This window comes from Grammomys surdaster, unplaced genomic scaffold (genome assembly GCF_004785775.1).
Source record: "Grammomys surdaster isolate TR1022 unplaced genomic scaffold, NIH_TR_1.0 126124, whole genome shotgun sequence".
Taxonomy (NCBI): Eukaryota; Metazoa; Chordata; class Mammalia; order Rodentia; family Muridae; genus Grammomys; species Grammomys surdaster.
The window spans coordinates 952,946-974,971 of record NW_021620932.1 but is presented as its reverse complement, the minus strand read 5'-3'; the positions used below and the strand labels follow the sequence as shown (position 1 = coordinate 974,971).

At 39.8% G+C, this 22,026-nt stretch overlaps 1 non-coding gene across 1 annotated transcript; it reads left to right on the top strand.

Annotated features, from left to right (window-relative positions):
* Positions 1–3,506: 3,506 nt before the first annotated feature.
* On the top strand, positions 3,507–3,569 carry LOC114611816. Its single transcript, XR_003709895.1, has one exon. It is a non-coding gene; the product is annotated as a U7 small nuclear RNA (small nuclear RNA).
* Positions 3,570–22,026: the final 18,457 nt, after the last annotated feature.

Below are 22,026 nucleotides of genomic sequence, written 5' to 3'. Positions count from 1 at the left end.
ACTAGGGGCTAGACTTTCCTAAGAAGAGCATACTTTGGTTCAGGTCCTGGTGTATGATGCTTTGCAGAAATGAACTTACTTGATCTTCACAACATTAGAAGTGGTAGGAGGATGTAACTCACCTTTTAGAAGAGGATGGTAAAGTTGAAATGGCCCACTCTACACTGCAGCAATGAATGAGAACAGCAGCTCTTAGACCAGAATCCATGACTCATGCCATTGTCAATCAACAGCCTTGAAATCTGGAGAGGGTTCCGGAGTCCTTCCTTTTGCTATTTTTTTTCTTTGTGGCAAGGCCAAGCACACATTTGGCTCCATAAAGAAACACACTGAAGAGTGCTGTCCCACACTATACTGCCAAGAAGAGTCTAACTGCTAGTTTTTGTGAAAATTGAGATTTTGTTGAAAATTTTGAGTTATGTAGTAGCACAGGCTTGCATCCTCATTATTGGTAGGAAGAAATGACAGCTCTTCTGCACTTTATTCCTAGTGTCTAAGATATAAATCAGATCTTTTGAAAAGCATAATAGAGGGCAATAGAAGAATGGATTTCAGAGTCATAATGTTTGGATTCAACTTACACCTATGCCATAGTCAAGATAATTATGTGATTTCTGCCTGTAAGCCTATTAAGAGGAGTGATTTGTGTATTTGAACCAACCTTGAATCTTGGGATGAAACCAATTTTATCTTGATATACGATCTACTTAAGGTGACTATAAATTTTGTAAGTTTTTTCATTTATTCTATTTTTTTGCATTTATGTTCATCATCAAGAGTAGTCAGCTGTGTTCTTTATTTGCGGTTGCTGTTGTGTCATTATTCAGGGTTATGCAACGGTTATATAGTTGAACCAATTTAAACCTATCTCTGTCTAGCTTATAGATAAAAGAGTCTCAGACTATGGCTATTTTATTTGGCTTTGAAAAATTTGGGGTTAATCCCTAATCTGCTTTTCTAACTGCTGGTCTGGCTACCTCCCAAGCCATGTACTCCAAATACTTGCTGTTTCTTCTGTGTGCTCATGGTTCATGTTTCCTCATGGTGATTTCCTCCTCTCTCCATATCCTTTCTTCTCTACCACTTTTTCAATCTCCAACCAGGTAACTCAAAACATGTCTATTTCTAATCCCTCCAGAAATTGGCTGTAGCTCTTTTTATTTAACCAATAGATTCAAATTAAGGAACAAGGTTTGTACAACATAAGCTGGTAAACATAAGAATTCATTCATAGGCAACTAGACCTTCAGGCACAGAATTTAGTGTTACAATACATAGCAATATACCAAACCTCAACAGGGTTACGCTGGTTTTATAGAACAAGTTTGTTGATCCCTCCTTTTCTAGTTTATGGAACAGTTTGGAAGAGTCAGTAATCAATCTTTCCTAGTATTTGATAAAATCTAGAGGAACAGATTTCTGTCCAGACTTGGGTTTGCTGTTGTTGTTGTTGTTTTGTGGGAATCTTTTAACAATTGCTTCAATCTTCTTGCTTTTTCTGCCTTTAATTTGATAGGTCATATATGCTTAAATATAGATATATATCTTCTGGGTTTTTCCAACATATGGAAATATACATTTTAAAGTGTATATTTTAAAATTCCTTGAGGATCATCTGAATTTCATCAAAGTCTGTTGTAATGACTCCCATTTCATCTCTAATTTTATTAATCTGAGTTTAATTTTTATTTTGGTTTATATTGCTAAGGCTTATTCAATCTTGTTCATCCTTAAATGAATCATTATTTTTTTATTATTAATTCTATGCATTGCTCTTTTACTCTCTATTTCATTAACTTTTGCCCCAATCTTTATTATTTTTTGCTATTGCCATGTTTGGATTTGGATTCGTCTTGCTTCTTCTATATGATCATTTACATGAGATCTCACTGATTTGTTTAATATAGTCACGCACTGCTACAAACTTTGCTCTTGGGACTGCCATGGCTATATCCCACAGATTTCGATAGGTGACAGTCTCATTTTCATTTTATTTTTGGGATTGTAAAATTTAAGTGCTAATTTCTTCCATGATATACTGTCTATTTAAGAGCATGTTGTTCAGTTTCCAATTATCTGTCTACTTTCTGTGGGTCTTCTTGCTGTTAGTGTATAGTTTTATTCCACTATGGTCTGACAATGTGTGGTGAGTTACTTAGGTTTTGAAATTATTGAAGCTTGTTTTGTGGCTTTATAATGTGGTCAATTTTAGAGAAGTTTCCATGTACTGCTGCAAAGAATGGGTCTTACCTATCTGTTGGGTGGAAAGTTCAGTAGATACTTGTTAGGTACAGATGATCTATGGCATAGACCAGATCTGGAGTTTCTTGGCTGATTTTTAATTTGGAAGATCACTCTATATGTATGAGTATACTATTTAAGTGTGCTGTTATTATTGTGTCAGGACTCAGTGTTCTTTTATGACTTTTACCATTCATTTTTATGAAATTAGGGGCCCAAGATTTGGTGCATAAATATTGATATAATTATGTTCTCTTGGTGAATTATTTCATTTACTAATATGCAGTGGTCTCTTTTATCTTTTCTCCCCAATTTTTGTATGACATCTGCATTATCAGATATGAGAACTGCTACTCCAGGCTATTTGCAGTTTTTATGTACTTGAGAGTTTAATTTCTAACCCTTGACTCTCAATTTATGTATATCTTTCCTAAGTATGCATTTCCAACAGCAGACAATTGGTGCTGGGTCCTGCATGGGGTAGTATGACACAGTTCCTACCCCTGGAGCAGAGCATAAGGTTTATGTATTAATGTAATGTAGTATTAATGTACATAATTTACTTTATGTTCCTCCTTTTGGAATGTTCTCTCTTCCAAGGTTAATGACTCCATAATAATCAGAAACAGCACAATTCTGGGAAGCTAGGATGTATCCCTGTGACACTCAGACCTTCAGGGCAACACTTAAGGCTGTGGGAAAGAGCTCTGAAAACATGAGTTCAAGAATAAATAAGTCACTGTCAGAGCTGTCTTTTAGAGTATTCCTTAACTATGGAAAATACATGAATTGTGTAAGGGGCTTAATGGACCTATAAGAACAAAGGCAACTATAATTATGAGCCAGCTTGTCAGAAAAAAAAAATAAGAAAAGAGATAAAGAATTCAGGCAATGGTGATCTTTGTGCAAGATCCCACCCAGCTAAACTTACTGGTTGTGCTTACAAAGGCAGAAAAATCTCTGAATTCATTTGTCATGTTAAAAAATAAAATAAAATAAAATAAAATAAAATAAAATATAAAATAAAATAAAATAAAATAAAATGACTTGCTATCTTTTTCTAAGAATCAAGGAGCTGAGGTCATAAAATGCTGATTCATGGGATAAGCAAAAGGGACTATAGGGTATATGGCCGGATTGATATGTAAATAAAAGACAGAACTTTGGTCTGTGAGACAGAGCTACCTAGGAGAACGGCTTGGAGAACTAACATAGCTCTTTTAAATATTTTGACAGATTTTCTGACTATGGTTGGAGAACCAAAAAGCTATTATAGCTATTTTAGAATTTTTTCTAGTAAGTTTTCTGACTTTGGTTGGAAAATCCAAGATCTATCTAGAGATATAACTTGAACAGAGAGCTATTTCAAGCAGAGAACTGTCTAGTAAGCCATCTCCAGTGGACAACAGAGCTGTCAGCTTGCACCCCATCAATGACTTTGAGTCATTTCTTCTAATGATCTCAAACACCCCCTTTTCAGGACCTTGTCTCAATTTGAGCTGTATCCTTGGTAGCTTGGAACTTACATTTTTAAATTCAGTCTATTATTCAGTATCTTTTTATTGTTGAGCTAAGACTTTTGTCATTTAAGGTTGTAATCTCAAAAGGTTTCTTATTATTTATAGTCTTGTTGTCTATTGTTCTGGGTAGTTGATTACTTAATAGTTCTTTTCTTCTCCTTTTGCTCATAGTGTTGGACATTTGCTGGCTTGCTGTGCTGGGTATAACTGATTTCTTTCTAGGTCTCTTCTATTCATCTGTTGCTTTCAAGGAATGCATTCTTCCCTGCATTATCATGTGTGGATCTCTTTCCTTGTGCAAGATTACTTTAAGAATTTTCCATAGTGCCATCTTAGTTGTCATGAGTTAAGCACATGCCCTAACATGTGTTTGCCTTTTGTCTGGAAATGATCATACTTTCCCATCTCTTTCAGCAGATAATTTTGCTGTGGTATACAGCAATCTTAGTTGACAGCTATTTACTTTCAAAGCTTGAAATATATCACTCCATGTTGTTCTGCTTCTGAGGTTTGGTGCTAATGTATATGATATCATTTTCATCTGTGTATGTAGTTGGCAGTGTTTCCTTATATGCTTGTGTGTGTGTAATTTTTTAATGTATTATTTTATTTATTTTATTTTATTCTTTTCACTCTCAAAGTTACATACTCTCATTACCCTGTCTCAGGCCACTCTTCTACTCTTCCCTTTACTTCTTCATAGACCTTCTGAAGCCATGCCCTTGGGATCCCTGATCCAGTCTTATACTTTTCTGGTTCTACTTCTTCACTTTCCCTCCTCTACATACTCCTCATGCCCCTATGTTCTACACTCTGTTTTAAGCCTAGAACTACTGACAAGGCAAGTTGGTTTTGTTCCTGGCTTTTCCCTGTTATACTGTTGTGGTCAGTCTGGATCCATTGGACCCTTGTGTCTACACACACACTGCCCAAAGCTGAACTTTCCATCTCTGCAACATACTTCTCCCCATGTACTTTTCACAGAAGTCCCATTTTTGAGGTTCATCCATGTTATGCGTCTGCTGATATCATATGGCCACGACAAACAAAACTCATCTCCAGTATCTCCCATCATCATCCTCCAAGGTTACTGTGATGATTAGTGTAAACCCTCAACTTGAAGGAATCTAGAATCGCCTGGGAGAAGGGAGTCTGGCATGCCTTTGGAAAAATTATCTTGCTTACTTGATTGATGAGGGAATATCTATCTCAGCGTTGGACAGAACATCCAAAAGTGTATAACGTAGGGAAAGCAAGATGAACAGTAGCTCTCTTCTATGATGCAATGTGACCAACTGATTCAAGTTCTTGACATCCAGAGTTCAAAGCCATGATGGGGATGCACTGTATGCCCCCTGGAACTATAAAAAAAAGGTCCCTGTGCCTTATTTATTTATTTTTTTTTAGTTAGGGGTCTTTTTTTTTTCACAACAAAAAAGTAATTAAGATAGTCACTTTCCAAGATCTCCTTTGTGGCCATAAAAAAATCAGCTGTTAAAAAAAATCTATTGTTAAATCTGTCACAAGAACATCAGTAGGCAAAGTACCTAAAATTGAAAACAATTGTTATTTGAAAGTAAATAGTCATGGATTCAAGATTAACACTCTCATGATGTTGTTTTGAGTTGCTTTGCTTAATTAATCAGGCTGAAGTGGATGTACGTGGGAAGTGAACTGGATAACTTCATGGGAGAGTACCATGAACCTTAATCATCATGTTAGTTAGGGCTTCCATTGCTGTGAGCAGGCATCATGATCAAAGTAACTCTTATAAAGGTTCAGGTGTGTAGTCCAATAACATCATGGTAGGAAGCATGAGTACATGCAGGCTAAGACAGTACTGGATATGGAGCTGAAAGTTCTACATCTTGACTCACAGGCAGCCAGGAAGAGACTGGCTGCTTGAGCACATAGGACCTTAAAGCTCCACCTCCACAGTGACACACTTCCTCTGACAAGGTCATACCTCTTCCAGTAAAGCAATACTTCCTAATAGTGCCACTTCTTATGGCCAAGTCTTCAAACATGAATTTAAACATGAATCTATGGGGGCCATACCTACTTAAAACACTGCATTCATCATGGGCCAAATTAGTTGAAAGTTCTGCCAAATTTTTAAAATCATTTCTACTACTAAATCAGGAAGTCCATAGGACTATAGACATGATCATTTAAAGTTGTGTGCTTCAACATTTATGATGAGATTGGCTCCACATACCCAGGAAGCTCTAAACTACATAAAAAGTTAATATTTTGCTTCCAAGTCAAGAAGTCACACTAGCACTCTGTTGTTCTATTATTTTCTCGTTATCAAAATCCTTCAAAACCAGGGTCTCAAAACAGTGCTGACAGAGTTGGGGATGGAGCATGGTGGTGGAGCTCTTACTTAGCACTTGTGGGCTCAATACAGAATACTACTCCCATCACTGTCAATGAAGCAGCTAGCTGCTGTCTCACTCCACAGGACAAGAGTCTGACAAGACAGGCTACCCAGGTTCTCTGCCCGGTCTTCTTAGAGTCAAAAGTCAGCCAGTGTGGAGATCTCATCTCACTGTTCCCATCTAAGATGTTTAACCTCTTCCTCTAAATTTCATGGTCATTGACAGAGTTCAGTTCCTCAGAACTGGGACTAAAGCATTGATATTAATTAAGTATGTCACTTTACTTCCTAAAGGCCACTAGGGATCTCTCTGGGTTCTTTCATTATCTTCCCTAGGGTTATCTCTTCAACTTAAGGTGAAGTGATTAAGAACTTCAATTATTTCTGGAAAGTTTCTTCACAGAAATAGCTAGATTACTACTTGAGTGAGTAACTTGGAGAATGTGCACCTCATTCAGGTAGGGACTCATACCAGGGTAGAGAATCTGGGGGTCACCTTAGAATCAACACCGTCCATATTTCAGACGGAACACACATCTCTAATATTGCTGCTGATCTTGAGGAGCCAAGAATTCCTTGTACATTCTTAATTTGTGGGGGAAAGAATCATCTCTACATAGCTGGTGCCAAGAGCAGCTACAATTCTTGTAGGCCACTTGGATGCACTTCAAGTTGTAGGAAGTTGTTTTCTTCAGCAGGCTTTCCATCATAATCAAACTGTGGGAAGCTGTGTGGGAAAACACAACTGGTTACTTGCAAGAGAAGAAGCTCATGAAAGAGACTCCACAAGAAGAGGTCAAGGTACCAGTAATTAAGAAAAGATTTGTTGAATAGCCAGTCACCTGGGTTAAATTAAGTCCATTTCCTTGGCTATGAGGCGCCTGGTCTCCGACAACCAGTCTCTTCTAGAATCCCTCTGTGCCTTTTGAGTAACCCACAGAAATTTTGGTATTCAATACTTTGAGTCCATAAATCCATTATAAAAATAAGAACACACATCGCTCTCTGGGAGGTCTGTTTGTTCTAATGAGCAAAGAAGAAAACAATTATCTCACACACTGCTGCAGGTGTAGCTGCTCACCCTGTAACTGTATGCGCAACTGCCAATGGGCCTCCAGTGAGCAAGGATTTTCAGATCTCCCACTTCTTATAGTCCTCTTTTTCTTATAACGTCGCTAATGCCAAAATTAGCTCAATTGCTCTTTTTGAGCCTTTCACAAACTGCAGTCACATCATTGAATCTTTTGTTTAATGTATACTATCTATATGCAGCTGGCCTGACTCTTCAAAGAGTTTAAATCTTTTATCTACTCCTGGAAAAAGACTCATGGCCTCTGTTTGAAGTTACTAAGAGTTGGCTTCTGATTCTGCTTCTGAGTCAGATTCATCCGCACTGCTTCCAGTTAGAAGATGTCAATGTGGTTCAAAGTATCGGTAGCCTTCTCTGAGCACATCTGTCTTTGTTCGCCCGTAGTTATGAGCTGACCGTGTTAGAAACAATGAAAGCTAGTGGAGAGGCGTCATTCTAAGACACATCTGTGTGTCTCATTCGTGACAGTACAGAGATGGAGTTCTCTGCAAAGAAGAGTCCTGTTCATTGTTTACAAAATGCCAGTTCCTGAGTAAAATACAACTGACCACAGACTTGGCTGTGTGCTTTAAACAAAATTAAAAGTAGAATGCTAACTTTTTAAAAACTGGAAGCACTTTTTTTATCATCTTGACTGACTGAAATGGAAAAGAACACAATTAATTAAACAAACTCTTGACTTCTAGAAAAACACTTGAAAACTGCTGACCCCTCTTACCACCCTTCAGCAGACTGAATTCCTTACACTTGCAGACAGACTGCTCCAGGCAAAGATCTCCTGATGTACCTCTGGAACCTGCAGGGGCTGCAGAATAACTTGGGGAAGGGAGGAGCAGACGAGCAAAAATGGATTTCTATTCTTGATCACTTTAGTTCTTTTCAAGTAGAAAAGATACTCTTTTCTTGAGTATGGAAACTGATGGAGATAGTCTTTTACCTGTGATTGGGCCTCCATTTGTCTGAGCCTGGCTCCAATAGTCAACCATACTGATACATTTCCATGGCTCCCAAGTCACTCACTCCATTTTTTAACACCATAGCAGGCAAGCATGCTTCGGCTCTTTTCTTTCCTTTCTATATGCAATAATTTGTGTATACACATATACCATATATACATATATAAATATATATATTATGTACATAAAAGTTTTGATTTGTTCAGACATTCCTATGTTGATAAGTACCTGGTTTGCTTACTCTCGTAAGAATGCTTCTGTCTTCTATGCCCAAGTCACTTAAAATAGCATGCCTAAGGTTGCTTCTTGCTTTCTTTTCAACAATTTACTTAATTATTGTGTTTGTATGCATTGCCTGCATGCATGCCCGTGCACCATGTGAGTGTAGTACCTTCAGAGGCCAGGAAAGAGCTTCAGATCCCCCAGAAGACTGCAGTTATAGATGGTTACTAGCTGCCATGTGGTACTGAGAATGAAACTCCCATCCTCTGAAGAGCAGCAAATGCTGTTAACCACTGAGCCATCTCCAGCCATGTGGCACTATTTCTTAAAAGCCCGAAAGAGTCAACTAACCTAGACCCTTGGGGCTCTCAGAGTCTGAACCACCAACCAAAGGATGTACATGGGCTAGACCTAAGCCTCCCTACACATATGTAACAGATGTGCATCTTGACCTTCATGTGGGTCCAGAACAAATGAAATGGGGGCTATTACCAAAGCTGTTGTCTGTACATGGGATATGTTCTTCTAGCTGGTCTGCCTCATCTGGCCTCAGTGGGAGAGGAAGCACCTAGCCTCTCAGAGACTTGAAGTACAAGGGTAGGGGTATGGAGGGTGGGGTGGGCATCTGCTCAGAGGAGAAAGGGAAGAGAGGATGAGGGAAGGATTGTGGGAACGGGTGATCAGGAGCTGGGCAGTGAGAAAAGTAAAAAAAAATAAATTTAATTTAAAAAAAGCCCCATGGGTAATCCTAATGAGCCACTTAATTGACAAGTATGGCTCTTTGGGGATACATGGATACAAGTGATATGTGCACACTTTATTTTCAAATCCTGCTCATTATTCTTCAGCTTCTCTGTACATACAGTTTTTTCTATGTGTATAGAGAGAAATATTTTGTTGCTCCTTCACTTGATTGACAACTGTCAAGCCTGTCACTTTCCATCATGTAGGTGTGAAACGTATTTCGTATGATTTTGATTCTGATTTATTCCAATGACTGATGAGAGGAAGGATAATTTTACATATTATACCTCTATATCTCTTCTGGTTAGTCACGTTCTGTTCACACTTCTTGCTTCTTTTCCTGCTGTTTTTGATATTGTTGCTGGTGCTATTGTTTGGTTTTGTTTGCTTATTTTTTGAGATGAGGCTCAGCCCAAGATCAGGATCCTTCCTAGTACTGAAATATATAGCCAGACGTGTTTGTCTGCCAAAAAAATCAACCGAAACCTGTTATGGATACAATATATCCTATGTAACAATCTTTTTTCTCCTGTGTGTAGAAAAGTATCTTTCCTAATTGGTTGTCAGTCATTTTGTATTCATTATATACTTAAAATACGATTTGGTTATAATGTTGGGTAGGTTTAATGGCAGCTTACAAAAGTATACCAAATAATTGTTCCCCAATTTATGTTTTAAAATTTATTTGATATCATTGTGAATATGCTCTAATATCAGAACAATCATCAATAGTTTCAATTTAGGATGGAACATTAAATTATTTTTAAATATTTCATTTTTATGTGTAATTTTTCAGATTCACCATGTGCTTGCCTGGTGCCTGCAGAAGCCAGAAAGAGGTGTGGTATTCCCTGGAAATGGAGAAACAGATGGTTGTGACTGGATCTGTGGGTACTAGAAACTGAACCTGGATCCCCTACAAGGGAGATAAGTGCTCTTCCCCACTGAACCATCTCTCCAATCTGGTGAAAGTGTTTTCTGATATACTTAATCAGTCAGTCCTTTAGACATATGGGCTCTTCGGAGAAAACGCCTGGGTTTAAATCCTGCCATTTCTTGTAATAAGATTTTTTTTCCTAGAACTAGAAGTGGATGTTTGTGAATATTTTGTTTTGTTTTTAGATTTCTGCAGTAATTTGTGAAGTCTAATGAAAACATCATGCTAGGCTTTTGCTTATAATTGCCTAAAACACACAGACTGATTGGCATCTTAAGGCTTCCCGAATCTTCTCTTTTTAAAAATGAGATGCTGCCCTGTGGATGTAGCTCTTCTTTTGTATCTTTTATGATGTTTACAAAAGGTTTTCTAATGGTACCACTTTATAGCATTTTAATATAATTTTAAAATGTATTCCTTGATATCTATTTGGAAATTTTATTGTTATTGTAAATTGGATCTTTTCCTGACTTTACTTGGTTATTATTGATGTAGAAGAGGGCTGTTGGTCTTTATATGCTGATACTTACCAAGTAATCTTGTAAACACTTATTGCCTCACAGACATCACGTTTTATATATTTCTATATATAATATCATACTAATTATAAGCAACAGTTGTGTTTTTAGTGACTTAATCCACTTACTTCATTTCCTTTTTTTTTTTGCTCACATAATGGACAGGATTATTGAATATCAACATTGTAGAAATCCACTGTAATGCTCAAATCCCTCTGTAAAGATGGACTTGCTGCCCAGGCTGCTAATATCACCTTTCAAAGATGCTTATGCTGCAAAATGACCAAAATCATGCTTTCTTGGAGTGCCCAAAATCCAGTGATTACAAACCCACTTTCAGACACCTCCAATGAACACTTCAACCCTTAATAGTTCTCATAGATTAGCTGAGGCTCTTGTTGCAATTACTTTAACATTCAGCATTTCCCTTATCAGACTCTGCTTCCTCTGATCAAAGTGGGTCAAATGATGCTTCTTGGTCCTGAGGTTGTATCTATGGTTACTATTTATTGTGTGATAGTTGTGGGCATGCTTAAGTTTTGGAAGCAACATCCCACTTTGGCAGAGTGTGTGGCTACAAACATCTGAGATTGTCTCTGGGCTGTTTGAGTTATTGTAAGCTCCATGAATGCTCTGGTGTTCAGAACATGTTTAATCCATTAATACATTATGTTCCTACATAAAGAAAAGACAAACGAAGGGATTTACAGTAGGTAAGAAGTGAAAAGGGAAGATATGCACAAAGTCTTGAGAGAGCATACAAAGAGAAGTAACGACACCCAGATTGGAAGCCACGCAAATGAAGGAACATCGCCATGACATTGGCCTTACACTTGCTTAGAGGCTGATGTTATCCTGTTTTTAAATTCAGCCTTATTTGTTTATAATCAAAATCTAGGAATGAGTGGTGGTTCCCCATCCTTGCAGCCAGATGCTAGTGTATTTGGGCTTTGTAAGCAGGGAGGGGCTCTGTCCTGCACTGGGACATTGGAAGACAAGTTCTCTCTTAGCAACAAGGAGAATTCAAGTGCTGGGCTGCCAAACCATGCAAAATATCCAGTGTAGCGTCAACATTTGTTTGTACAGACGGCAATGTGCTGGCACACTGGGGAAAGAAACAACGGCTTGTAGCTTTTTCCAATTTTTAATCTTAAAGTGCTCCCATTGTAGTCCATTTCTAGCTATCAGTGTTAGATCCTTGCCACCCAGTGGCAAGGGGTGGGGCAGAATCCTGTCTTAGGAGCTGGACTGAGCGTCCAGACACCGCTGCAGAAGTATGAGGACCACAGTAAGTCAGCTGTCTCTTTTACAAAAGTGACAGACAATTCAATGTTTCCCTTTCAAATTAGCCTTCTCTCTCCACAGAAGCTTTGTTTCTTCCTGGTACCCACCCTGCCTTCAAATCATGCAGTCCTCACTTTCTCTGACTCTCTCCGCCTCAGTGTATGTTATCTCTTTAGGCCATAAGCGAGATTTCCTGAATGTGTTCCTGTGGTTGTTGTGCTGCAGGGCATTTTCGCTGATGATCTGTTAGCACCCCAAAACTCCCTTACCAGAATCTGCATCATCTTGTTCTACTTTCAACTATCAGATTCTCTCCTTTGGTCATCTCAACCTCTTCTATTTTTATTGCTCATTTTTCATGAATGTGTAGCATATTAGTATGTACATGATTGCACGTGTGTGTGATTGTATGCATGTGCACACTCATGCATAGGTGTGTGTGCACATCTGGAAGCCATTGGTCAATGTCTTGTATCAACTTCAATCACCTTCCACTTCAGCTTTTGAGACAGGTCCTCTCCCTCAACCTGCTGGACCTCACCATTTGTCAAGGATGGTTGTCAAGAAAAAGTCCTGTATTCATGACTCTAGCCATGCCAGGGTGCCTGTCTGTCTACATGGGTGCCAGAGACCTGAACTTATGACCTCATGCTTACATGCTATGTGCGTGATCAACTGAGGTCTACTCTCTCTTTTATGAATGCCCCCTTGTCAGTTCTCCCCTAAGACCTATGGTTCCTCACAGCTCTTCTGAGTGTTGACTTATATCATTGTTATGATTATTATTTATTATTCATTGTCACTATAACCTATATGTAAAACAAACCAACTTTTAGGGTGAAAGGATATAATAATACTACTTTAATTTTGGCACATGAGAGGCTGAGGCAAGAAAGGCTAGCCTGTGCTACATAATGGAAACCCTTCTGCCTCAAGAGAGACAGGGAGGAGGAGGGGGAGAGAAGAAGAGGGAGAGGGAGAGGGAGACAGGGAAGGAGAGGAAGAGGGAGAGGGAAAGGGAGAGACAGAAAGAGAGAGAGAAAGAGAGAGCGATATCAGGTTATGCTCCCAGTAACCTACAGATCTGGTCTAGCCTTGCCTCTTTATGTTTTCACCATCTTTTAGTAGTGTTCATCTGGCAACAAAGCCAGCATATGGACTGCTAGGGACATTGAAGACTCAGATGGTGGCAGCAACGAGGACCGCACTTCCAGTTTCGTAGTTTCTGATTACCTCCCAGCTCCTTGTCTTCTTACTTATCACTTAGCCCTCAAAAGTATCCTCAGGGGATCAGCAGTCCTGACATGAGCAATGAACCAACTGGCTCTGTCTCAGATAAAGCGAACCAGAATTCGGGTGTGATGCCAACTCTTCAGTTTCAACCCAATGAGATTTAGGATCACCGCTGGGCCAGGGGAGCCTGGTCAAGTCTGTCAGGGATTTTCTATAGTCCATTGATTGAGATGTATTGATCTAGCGTACATGTGAGAAACAGCATGATGGGCTGGGACCATAGTCTGAGAGTAAGGAGAAAGCTAGCTGAACATGGGCATCGTTTTGCCCTGCTTCCTGGCAGCAGATCCAGTGTGAGCAGCCACCTCCAGCTCCAGTGATACACACCTTCCCTGCCTCATGGACTGCACCTCTAAGCTGTGAGCCAAAATCGGCTCTTCCTTTGTTGAGTTGCTTTTTTTGAGTAGTTTCTTGCAGACTTGAGATCAGGAGCTACATGTAACAAGGTCCCTGGGTGGTCAATTGCTCTTTTGGAGTCTGGGAGGCTCTGCTTTTGGCTGGTTGCTTTTCAGGTACAGGCCCCTCAGTTTGCAACATCAGCACCCATAGTACCGGGAATTTAATTAGAAGGCCAAATGCATTCTACCCTGGACCTGTGAAATCAGAGACCCTGGGAATCTCCTTCTGTACTGTGAGTACAGACTTGCACTTTTATTTTCCTGGTTCTAGACTTCTTTTTTTTTTTTTTTTTTTTTTTTTTTGGTTTTTCGAGACAGGGTTTCTCTGTGTAGCCCGGGCTGTCCTGGAACTCACTCTGTAGACCAGGCTAGCCTCGAACTCTCGAATTCAGAAATCCGCCTGCCTCTGCCTCCCAAGTGCTGGGATTAAAGGCATGCACCACCACTGCCCAGCTTGGTTCTAGACTTCTTGAAAACTGATTCTGCACTACTAACTCCTAAGCCTGGATCACAAAAAGGGATTTATAAAACACTGATGTTGGGATCTCACCTTACAAGAGTTCTGAGTGACAGACACAGCTTGCACTGGAAATTTTTTTAAAATAATTTACTTATTAAGACCATAATATAATTATTCCCTGTTCTCTTTCCAACCCCTCCTTTGTTGTCCTTAAAATACATGGTCTTTTTTTCTTTATGAATATATAAATACAATGTATAGATCATCTGCATGATGTTGCTTGCTGTGTGTGTGTTCAGGGATGACCATTTGGTATTGGGTAACCAGTTGGTGTGGTCTTCCATATTTCAGGAGAAGACTTACAGGGGAAGGCCGTTTCTCCCACTCTCAGCACTCCCCAGGTGCTGCATTATTTGTTATTTGTGTAGGGCTGAGGCTCATGTGCTTTCCCCTTCCATGTTAGCATATCTACTCATGTACACTTGCTTAGGTCACGTTAGGCACCCATATTCTAACTTTTAAATACTTAGGCTAGATCTATACCCTAGCTACACTGAATTATCTTTGATTTTTTTCCCAAACCACGAAGACTTCAATCTCTTTTTTCTAAGATTGGTTTTCTCCTGGAACTGTGGTACACTGGCTTCCTCCTTGCAGGAACTTTCTGTTTTCTGAGTTTAGGTTAACACACACAGAGACAGACACACACAGAGACACAGAGAGAGACACATACACAGACACACACAAACTCTCTCTCTCTCTCCCTCTCCCTCTCCCTCTCCCTCTTCCCCCCTCTCTTGTGTGCATGAGCATACATGTACACATGTATGCATGCACACACATACAGTTCTCATACTATTTTTAGCTTTTTCTTTAACATTTCTCCAGTTAAAGTTCTCATACAAGTATAGATTTTCCGAGTGCGGCAAATCAGTCACACACATTGTTTCACTCCTTGAGCTTAAACAAGATCTTTATTTTTAAAGTGGGAACTAAGTGTTTGCAGGATACTTGTAGCTGTAACAGTTTCTCAAAAATACTTACTGTACTTTCTAGAACTGTTTTCTAAAGGAATTCCTGGGATTTTAACCTCCACCTCCTCCCCCTAAGAAAAACAAGAAAGTGCTACAGGCAGGAGAAACGGTGAGAGTATTAAGTATAAAACCATTGTTTACTACTGAAAAAAGAAAGAGAGCACACTGTATAACTGAAGCCACTATCTCAGGGACCAGGGTGTGGATTCAGCTCAGAGAGTACAGCTGTGTTCTGCAGCAGTGTACTTTTGAGCCTGGCTGCTGGCAGATGTCTTTGCTCCTTCCTCACTGTGTCTCTCTGACTTTGATAAGCTTTCTTTCTAACACAAGTATGGTGATGTGGGTCACACAGGATTAAGTGAGGATTAAGAATGAAGTGAGAACGTATTTATCCTATCCGTTAGGGTACATAGTAAATGTTGCCTGAGTAGGAGCTCTTAATGTCCTTCTGGATCCCATAGAGGTAATGATGTATTTTACTTCCATCTTTGCTGATCAAGATATAAGGGTAGTGTCCTCAGACCCACTGTATTTTATGAACAACTCCTGATTACAAAGCAGAAACTATGGGCATAGTGGTGCTTATCATGCAACCCACAAAGACCTGTCTTCCTTTAAATATAGTTTGACTTCTATATCCAGAAAAATAAGTACTTTCTAAAGTAGTGAGAAGTCCCAAAAGATAGGGCTGGAGAAATGGCTCAACAGCTAAGAGTACTTACTTCCCTCACAGAGGACCTAAGTTGGTTCCTAACGATTGTAACTTCCGCTTCAGGGTATCGCATGCCCTCTTTTGGTATATGTGGGCACAGCACTTAAAAGCACAAAGCATCTCTCTCTCTCTCTCTCTCTCTCTCTCTCTCTCTCTCTCTCTCTCTCTCCCTCCCTCCCTGCCTCCCTCCCTCCCTCCTTCCCCCTCTCTCCCTCTCTCTCTCCCCCCTCTCCCCCTCCCCACACACAGCACTCACAGAGAGACATTTAAAAATGAAAATAAAAATGTAAAGTCCTGGAGGATGAACTGAAAGAATCTAGGACAAAGGGTTGCTTTGGACGAAACGACCCATGAGCAACAAATAATTGATCCAAATTGAAAGCTCACTTGCAAGAGGAAAAGGAACCCCCTGTCCTCTAGGGTTGTAGCCTACAGCTGTAAAACCTAGGCCTTTGTGTGCTGAATTCTGAGCCAGGACACATTAAGACAAGAAATGTTTGTTTTTAGGCATCAATAAAGTGAAACCCTAAGCTTTAAGATCAGATTGGGCCAGTCAGGGACAGCTAATTCCTGCAAATACCTTGTTACTCATTGAATGTAAATGATCCACTTCTGCATTTTATCATGTTTGCACAGTGATATTTTGCGGTGGCTGTGTCCAGGTTTATGTGGATTTTTTAATCGGGGAAAGTCCAGAGGGTTCCCCCCCCCAACTCACATGTTAAATAAAAGGTAGTTGGTAAAACCAGGAACCCAACTATATGCAAGTTTGATCAAGTGTGAGGTAACTGATTTCTGTAGTTTTTTTAGACATATATTATTGTTAGACAAGAATTGCAACCAAAGCACCATGGTACTTGGGGGAGGGAAGAGCAGCGGCAGCTGCAGGCACTGTCCTCTGCTTTCTTCAGAGTTGCTGAGGGAGCATGTTGTAGACAGACGGGACAAAAGCAGAAGAAATAGGCAACACCCCAGACTCATGCCTCATCCATTGGTTAAATGCCATCCATGGAAGAAACCTCCAAACACTGCTCAGACTCTCCACATAAGAACCTGAAGACCAGAGGGTCTGATCTACATCCCTGATGTCAACGAAGCCAGGGAGCTACATGATTGGGCTCTGGACACGCCTTATTCTCGGCCTTGTTGAATCCTGAACTGTCATTCTGCAGTTTAAACTTGTTTGTTTATTGAGTCTACAAAACAAGTTTTCTTTTTTTTTTCTTTTTGGTGACAACACACACACACACACACACACACACACACAATCTTCCAGCTTAACACCAGTAATTAGTGAGTTCATTACCATAAATTGGTTGAAATCTGGATACTAGAACACCTACTAATCGCATAACCTCTGACAAAATTGCTAAACTTGTGGACATTAGCTTCCTCATATATGGAATGTGATGATAGCAGTAGGATTACTATGGTTAAAGTTTTATTTCATTCTAATTATGTGTAGATACGTGTGTCTGTGTGGGCATATGCAAGAGAGTTTAGATATCCGTGAGGAACAGAAGAGAGTGTTCATTCTTCTGGAGCTGGAGTTACCATTGGCTGTGAACCACTGGACGAAGGTATGCTGAGAACTGAACTTAGATCCTCTCTCTGCCAGAGAAGTCTGAGATCTTAACTGCAGAAGCATCTTTCCAGCCCTAGTATCATGATGTTTAAGCAGATAAACCCAACATCATTGTGAAACAGAACTGATGTTCTGAGCAGGACATAGGTGGTACCCAAATGTTGTCTCCTGCTGGCGAGAACAGCTGTGGTTCCAGACTTTTGGTAAGGTTCTTCTAAAAGATGAAAATGGAACTTGTAGGTCTCCTTGAGGAAACTGGCCAAAACTAGAGGAAATTCCCTTTGGCTAAAGTGTTTTGTTCAATACAGGGAAGAGACACTGGGCAGCACTGGATTATGTATGCCAAGGAAATCTATGCTTTGTGTACCTGAAAAAAAAACCCAAACAAAAAACAAAACCATCATCGAGTATGGAATTTCTCCACTATAGTGCTTCATGCGCCTGAGCTGAAATAAACGGGTATTACAGCTAACAGTTTGTTCAAGATCAGGAAGGAAAATATGTTTCCTCAAAGGACAGGTGTTTCAAAAAGCCACAAAAGACACCAGGTGGCTTATTCAGCTCTAAGAAGCCCACTTTGTTACACAGATAACCTGGCAAGGTGATGGCCATGTTTTTTAAAGTTTTTGTTTGTATATCAGTCAGCTCTGTTGGTTTCTCACCAACATCTCAGAGAAGGTTCATATTCTCCTAGAGCGAAGGACAGAATTTCACAGAAAAATAAAACACATTACATTGTTCAACTCCTGCCTGTACATCTCCAGTCTTTTCTTTTTTTTTATTTTAATTAAGTCTTCACATCTGGTAGTGTTTTGTAACCTATGAGCAGACTTGAGGAGTCAAGAATAAATAAGACTGACAAACTCTGAAACCTCAAGTAAGATGTGCTACTTTAACAACTTGCTTTGTAGAGAAATGATAAGCCTTTTCCGTCTGGCTATTAGATTTGTGGACTCTTGGGTATGAGAGTAAGTTTCCTTATTGAATAGAACACAGGCGTTCCTGAAGCAAACCCCATAAATTAGGTGAAAGTTGTTTCCCCGCTCTCTTATCTCTCTTTCATGTACCTTCGAAAGTTCCCACTTCTATATCTTGACACTTCTGTAACTGCCGGAGACGGAGCACAGCCACAGAGCCAGTGGTTCACCTCCCTACATGCCTTCTTTTCCTCCAAAGCTGCTCTTTACAACACGCTTACAGACACATTCATATTAACTGGCTGCCTTTGCCCTTCAAAGCTTCTGCTGTTAAGCGATAAGGAACCTTAGACAAGGAAATAAAATTCAATGTGTAATTTCAAACTTCAAGTGAGCAAATAGAGAACATGGTGACCAGGGTGGGAAGTTTCTTAAAAAAAAAACCCACATTCTTAGATGATCCATTAAAAAATGGTTAGCTGTCAATCTATTTGGGTTAAGGCCGGGTACCATCTCGTACGTAAAGAGATGTAATTCTTTGTCCCCAAATCTTAATGCCCACACTCCAAGCAAAAAATATGCCATTTCCTTTCTAGGGGACCAAAGGAGAAATGGCTCTGAGGCTCATGTAAGGAGATGGCGGCCATAAAGGCCTGAAAACTGATCTTCTTCTAGACTGGGCACAAAAATAGGGCTGAGCAAGGACACACCCCTTCTCCATGTGACGTAATGATGCAGACACACGCTTCACACTCTCTGCCGAGAGCACATGGAGCCATGGTAGTGGTAAAACTGATTCTTCTGAACTGGCCCTCCTGTGGAGGGAAGTTCTCTGCCTCTAAGAACTTGAGGCAGATTGACCTTGTGCTCACCACCTTCTGTGCATCCTACGTCCACCTCCCATCAGGACATGTAGGCAGCATTATTATCTCAGGGTTAGCCGCATCTTCTCAGGCAAGGGAGATGCTGAGATCTGTTGGCAAACCCAGTAACCAACCAATGGCTTCCAAGAGATCCTTTATTTTTTTTTCTTTAAGATTTACTTAATTTTACGTGTATGGATGGGAGTTTTGCTGGCCACATGTGCATGGTGCCCTTGGAGGTAGGAAGAGGACATCAGATCCCCTAGAACTGTGATTATGGATTGTTAGGAATTGCCATGTGCCTGCTGGATATAAAACTCTGGCCCTTCTGCAAGAACAAATGCTTGTAACTGTGGAGCCATCTTTCTATCCCTCCCATTTGGTCTTGAGGTGAGTGTTAACAGTTTATGCAGCAACCTTCTGCAACCAAGACCAGGACAATATAGCTCTAGTTTTACCAGTATCTTTTATTACGTTTCTATGTTAAGCTGTGCATCCCAGACACCATGACAATATCCTAGTTATCGTATCTGGCATCATGGAAAAAGATCTGTTTCCAAGACAGGGGTTAGTTTATCCTCTCTCAATATAAAATAAAAAAAAAGTTACAATCACACTATCATCACCCAGATGATTGCACCCTGAATCTTCTTTACATTTACCTCCAGCACGCCATATTTGTGAACTGATACCAACAGGGCAGTGGTATTTCCTTGACTCTAAGGCAGAGGAAGCTCTCAACAATAACTCGTTCTATGGAATGGAGTTATGACTGCAGAGCCCCCCACTGAGTTGATAAGGAAGCTGGAAGGCAAAGCACTAGTGTATGTATGAGGCTTTATGGAGCAGTTAACCTTGAGACTCACCTGTGTGTACAGATAAATCAGCAGCTTCAGGTCAGCATGGTTATAGAGCTTTACAAATCCTTGGCTTTTTCCATTTGTGCTTTTATCTCTTTCTGAACTTTATGCCCGGTTTCTGTCTGCTGATAGTCTTTACGCGCACAGACCGCCACAAGATTAAACAGGAGAAGTCTAAAGGTTTCCTTTGTCATCTTTGATGTCTGAGAATCTTTAATAAAAAGTGCACAGCTCCCACCAGTTAGAGAGCTGTAGAAAATGCCATGCTTTGCCCTGCCTGACTGACAAGCGTTTGACAAATCACAGCCTCCAGATAAGAGGCAAGAAACTGTCAAAGGTTATGGTGGAAAATAACCAGCTCACAGTTAAATGTTCACTGCAGACTCAGAAGAAAAATCTAGATACAACATAGGATGCAGTCAGCAAACTGGTGGATATATCTGTATAGTTACACGTCATAAAACACTATTGTTATAGTTTTAGACAGAAATGAAGAAGAAAAAACAGGAAATGCAAACCTATTTTAGTCTCCTTCTGGGCTGAGGGATTTTAATACCACAGAATGCTTCACAAAAGGCAGGAAATGACGAGACTATGTAAAATATATTCATATTGAAAGAAGAAAGCAAACAGTTCACTATTGTAAGAGTGGCTTGCTCTCACTTGCCATAGCTGCGAGGACCCACTTTGGAAACTCAGGTCTTCATGGTCCTGGGTACTCGGTGGCACAGGAACAAGCCACTGTGAATCCTCTGGGTCTAGAGAAGGCATTTCTGATAGAGACAGGAATCTACTCAGGAGGAGCTGTGTTCATTGATTTTATTTTTACTTGAAGAAGACTGTTTTCTGACTGCAGTAAATTCTGAATGCCAGCTGCGATCCTAGCTAGCTCTTAAGGTTTTTCCATCCAATTATCAGGTGACTATGTAAGATGTGCATGATGTCAAGGTAGAACTTCTCAAGTGTGAGTTGCCATAAAGATGCTTCTCCAGAAAGATGTCAAGGTGTTAAAAATCAAAAATCAAAAACAGAAAGAAAGAAAGAAAGAAAGAAAGAAAGAAAGAAAGAAAGAAAGAAAGAAAGAAAGAGAAAGAAAGAAAGAAAGAGAAAGAAGGTTAGTTTCTTAATGAGCACAATAATGAGTTGGATTAGGAATGAAAGAGTGATGACGTCATGCTCATTAGAGGGTGGCCACTTGGAGAGAGCAAACTTTCAGATAAAACAGCACCTTAGATTTTTGGATGTTTTGAAACTTCACATAGAATACTTAGATATCTTTGTGTGTGTGTGTGTTCAAGACAGGGTTTCTCTGTGTAGCCCAGGCTGGCCTCGAACTCAGAAATCTACCCTCTGCCTCCTAAGTGCTGGGATTAAAGGCATGCACTACCACTGCCCAGCAGATATCTTGATTAAAAGCTTAGTTTCTAATTTTTGATAAGGAAATTTTGAACTTTATCATAAATGATATAGGTAGAGAAATTCCAGTGGATAATTATTGGATGTATTTCAGTCACGTTCTTCTACTGGTAGTTATTTAGTATTGGTATTGTTAGTATTGACATGAGTACTGAGAATCCATTCTACAGCTTCACATGCTAAATCCGTGCTGTGACTACTGAGCTACATCTCCTGAATACATTTATAATTAATTATTTTCCATACTCCTTTAAGAAAATAATCTATTGGAAAGTGTCAGAAATGCATTTAAAATCTAATCTCAACTCTAAATTACTAGATCATCTTTTTTTTAGCAATAACATCTTATTATTCTCTTCATTACCTAGATGACAAAGTCCAAATTCTGGAATTTAGTCTTTTGAATGTCTGTGATCTCTTTCAGAAGTATGCTTCCAACTTTTCTTTTTCTCTCCTCCCCATTAAAACCCTATCTCTAAATTGGATCATTTGCATAGCTATCAACTTTCACAGGAAATGAGTTCTCTCCATGCATCGGCATCGAATTGCATTGGGCTCTCTGGAATGAGAGATGAAGGAGAGGCTCTTCGCTCTCA